This window comes from Phocoena phocoena, chromosome 1 (genome assembly GCF_963924675.1).
Source record: "Phocoena phocoena chromosome 1, mPhoPho1.1, whole genome shotgun sequence".
Classification (NCBI taxonomy): domain Eukaryota; kingdom Metazoa; phylum Chordata; class Mammalia; order Artiodactyla; family Phocoenidae; genus Phocoena; species Phocoena phocoena.
In genome coordinates this window covers 91,945,038-91,950,083 of record NC_089219.1, presented here as the reverse complement: position 1 = coordinate 91,950,083, position 5,046 = coordinate 91,945,038, and positions in this window count along the sequence as shown.

Here is a 5,046-nt window from a genome sequence, read left to right as displayed (position 1 = left end):
GAGTACTTATTTGCCAAACAGTGCAAAATACTGAACATATAAAGATGAATAGGTTCTGGGCTTCTTTGGTGGCGCAGTGGTTGAGAGTCCGCCTGCCGATGCAGGGGACACGGGTTCGTGCCCCGGTCTGGGAAGATCCCACATGCCGCGGAGCTGCTGGGCCGGTGAGCCATGGCCGCTGAGCCTGCGCGTCCAGAGCCTGTGCTCCGCAAAAGGAGAGGCCACAACAGTGAGAGGCCCGCATACCGAAAAAAAAAAAAAAAAAAGATGAATAAGTTCTTATACTCAAGGAGCTTTTATGGTCTAATAAAATGCAGTAATGCAAATAAATACAGACAATAGGATATCAAATGTTCAACAATACAAAGTTTTACATAGAAAGAAGTAGTCCTTGCTAATCAGAGAGAGTCAGAAGATGCTTTATAAAAAGGTAAGCCTTGGGGCCTCCCTGGTGGCACTGTGGTTGAGAGTCTGCCTGCCGATGCAGGAGACACAGGTTCGAGCCCTGGTCTGGGGGGATCCCACATGCCGTGGAGCGGCTAGGCCCCTGGGCCACAACTGCTGAGCCTGCGCATCTGGAGCCTGTGCTCTGCAACAAGAGAGGCCGCAATGATGAGGGGCCCACGCACCGCAATGAAGAGTGGCCTCTGCTTGCCACAACTAGAGAGGGCCCTCACACAGAAACGAAGACCCAACACAGCCATAAATAAATAAATTAATTAATTAATAAAAAGGTAATCCTTGATATGAGTTTTGAAGGCTAATTGCATATTCAGCAGGTAAACAAGCATGGTAGATGGTTCAAAAGCCTAAGCATGTTACTTTGAGAGTGATTTGCAGTTGTTTTGGTAAGATATAGAATTTAAAATTGTTGTTCATGTGTGTCTGAATGTATAAATATGCACACATATCTGTGTCTCATTGGGTAATGGGTTATCTTTCCTGCTTGAAAAGAAGCCAGAAGATGCTGGTGTTGTTTGTGGATGTCAAGAAAAATAATGAGCTTATTAATTTTAAAAAAATCTTTGTAGATTCACAGATATGACCAGTTGAGTCAGATGTGCCTTGATGACCAATTCTTTTTCTTTAGGATTCTTAAGTGATATTACTCCTAGTTTTTAAGAGGAATTCTAGTCCTGGACATAAACCCATTATCTTCACCACATTTTCACATCTGTAAAATAAGGATGAGGTTATTGTTATTGAGAAAACTATTAGAAAGAATATGTCTTTTTGATATGAGTATTTGTAGACCTGATTTTAAAGGGAAAAATGTATTCAGATATATGCATGAAAAGTGTACTATATAGAACTCCACTAATGATGTGGGAACAGGAGGAAGGGGCTGTAAAAAAATAACAAAACCTAACGATGAACAAGTTTCCTATTAATTAACTTAAAAGTATAATTAGAAAATCGGAAACACCAATTATATCATCAAATGTCTATATATCAATGCACAGACTATGAATGTTAAACATGAAATTATACAAAATGTGAAAATAGCGTCTTAAGTGCTTTATCAGGTTTCAAAACTAGCCAAAAGCAACAAATAGAAATATATAGTTCAAAAGAAAGGTAAAAAGTAGTTCTAGTATACTATTTGTTGTATAAAGAGAAAGTATATTCAGTGAAAATTATGACCAAGATAATTAAATACAATGGAATACATTTGGATAAAATGAACGGGAAAAATATATTTTTGTATAAATATGCTATGCATTATATTTTTGTAAAAATATACTATGCAATGGAATGAAGGAAAGAGATAATACTTTGCTAATTCACAATATACAATAGTTAAAGACACAAAATGTAGTGTTGATAGGAGACTCCTCTAATGAAATCATCTGCTATACATAACATTCAGTTAAAAATAAAGCTTTTGATAAATTCTTGGCTTGATTTCATGGCAATTTTACCTCTAAAAATTAGTGATGCGGGGGAAAAAGTAGAATTTATAAAAATGGAGTGATCTGTCAGTTAAAATCTTTGCATTTTAAAGTGATGTGTTGAACTGAGAAATGTTTCTCATTTTGTTAGTTTACTAGGGCTGCCATAAAAAAGTACAATTCTGGAGGCTAGAGTTCTAACATCAAAGTATCAGTAGGCTTGATTTCTTGTGAGAGCTAAGATTTCTTCCCTCTTTCTGTGTCCTCACATGGTCACCCTTCAGTTTGTGTTGTCTTGTGTTTAATCCTCTTCTTATAAGGACAGCAGTCATATTGGATTAGGACCAACACTAATGAACCCATTTTAACTTACCTCTTTTAAAGGCTCTATCTCCAAATACAGTCATTCTAAGGTAATGGAAGCAAGGGCTTTGATATCTTAATTTGGGAGGGACAATTCAATCCATAATACTCATCTTAGGAAGAAGATTAAGAAAATAGAAAAGAGCATCAAACTGCCCAAGTGTTAGACCTAAGAATTTTCCCTCCTTTATAAAACCTCTCCCAGTGGTTCTGTTTTTAGCCTCACTGTAGGTCAAAATTTGGGTAAGTTCTAATGCAAAGATTCAACAGTTGTGGGCAGGTGACAAACCCAATGTTGTTTGATGCATTTCTAACCATATAATATGATTATATTATGTTGCTTTGACTAGTACAAGCTTACAGATTCAACATAGATCAGGGAAAGAGGTTGTCCGTCATGTGCCAGCTTTGGTTGGCAGTGGTCCTCTGAAGCACCATAATGAGAAGTGTCATGAGACCACATCCAGGCTCCAAAGGGAAAAGGATCACAAGGTATTACCTATTTGCTATGGAAAAGGGAGGGAAGAATAGCCCTGCGTGTTCTATATATGTGCCTTTCTCATATAATAGGAAATCTCTTAGTTTCTAAGGAAAGTGTAGTTGTCAATCATATGACTCCTACAGCACACAATTTTGGCTACAGGTATCTTATCTCACCATCTTAACTAGAATAATGCCCACGTTAAAAATGTGACCAGTATTTCTCCTCACTTCAGAAGCAGGTTTTTCCATTAGTTATTATGTGGAATCACACTTTAGCAACACTTTCAATGTTTTTTCCACTCTTTCCAGACCCAAATCTGTCCTATTATTTCTTTGGCTTCCTCCTGTCATGTCTCCTTCCTTACTGTCATGTCTTTTCTCATGAGGTTTTCTCTGCCTCCCTTTCCTGAGTCAACTCACTCTGCTTTCTTCTGCCTGCTCTTCCTCTTTCTTATCTGATTCTTCCTTTTATGAAATGCCTTTTTAGCTCAATACAACAACCTACCACCTACACATCAGCTTTGTTATCAGAACTACAGTAGATTCAGCTTAAACATCCTATTCCTTTTTAAAAATAAATCACAACATTCTCATTCCATTAATTCTTTTTTGTTCAAATGAGCAAATGTGCATTTATAATTTGTGTTCAGTTGCCTCTTTTCCTTCAGTTTTATTGAGTGAGATATAATTGACATAAGTAAGTGTAAGTTTAAGGTATACAATATGCTGATTTGATATACATGTAGATTGCAAAAAGATTACCACAGTAAGGTTAGTTAACACATCTACCATCTCACACAGTTACCATTTTGTTTCTCTGCTTTTTGATGAGAACATTTAAAGTCTACTCTCTTAGCAACTTTCAAGTATACAATATTATTAAACTATAATCATCATCCTGTACATTAAATTATTCATTTTATAACTGGAAATTAATACCCTTTGACTAACATCTCCCCATCTCCATGAGTTCTTGAAGCCTAAACTTACATTCTCATATTAAAAATATTTACCATCAGTCACATGGGGAAACTTTCTATCATTCTTTATAAAGCCAAAAATACTTAAGCTACTATTTTTATAGTATATCACTAAAGCTCAATTTATCCCATATCTGTTCACTAATTCACAGTGATTTGGGGGTTCAGATGAATATTTAACATTATTTTTCAGGATGTCTATTAGTGTTTCATTGGAACGATAATGTTTTGTGGGGTATTTTTGCACATGGCAAAAATTAGGAAGAATATTTATATACTTGCATTTTTTATATTCTTAAGTGATTTGTAAAATTATAACAAATTTTTTGGCAATAAATACTGTGCTGGAAAATAGCAGAAGCATTTATAAAACTATGAAGTAAATAGCTGTTGAAACTTAAGAATATATCCTGAAGCTGAGTGAAGTATTTGAAGAATAAATGAATTTCTTTTCAAGATATTCTGTTTTTATTTGTTATTTTGCAGCTAAGGAATGAATATACATAATATAGGAGGAAATCTAACAGAGCAAATATTTTTAATTAAATTCAGGGGAAAGGATATATAATTTTTAAATTACTGTGCTACATTTTATATTCTGTGGAAGATGTTCAGAATGAAATGTGAAAGGGTAAATGAAAGTAAGAAAATCAGTATAATTTACATTAAAGGTGTTAATTAAGATAAGAAGTAAAAGAATATTTCCTAAATTATCCTGAAATCTTATGTTGGCTATAATTCCTATACTTCAAGGAAAATGTATTTTTTCAAATATTTCGTTCCTTTGTCCATGTAAATCATTAAAATTCCAGAAAATATAATATTTTACTATCTATACTTCATTTTCTGCATTTTATATTAAGAAGCATCACAAAACAATTTTATCAGATCAAATATCTAAGGTTTTGGTTTAGAAAATATGTTCACTGCACATATGCTTTACTTCACATGCAAAAGCAGCTATTGACCATAAACATTAGGACTGTAGTTTGTGAGGTTTTTCCCAAGAATTGTAGTAAGTTGGTGCTAATCGATACATATATTCTAACTCAAGCTTTCCTGTGCCTAAGTCCATACATTTGCAAGATAGTTGGTTAGAGCTAAAGAGGTAGTCGGTAGAGAAGGAACAAAGTGAAGCAAACAGTTCCACTTAGGAACCAAATCTCATTCAGGATGCAAAATAACTGATCTAATCAACATAGGTAAATTAATAGTACACTGGCACGTTTAATCAGATTAGTATGGTCATTTGCAATTGGATGTAGCACAAACATGTATTCTAAAATAGTTTATTTTCGCCCTCAAACCCATTTCTGCTTCTGTAATCT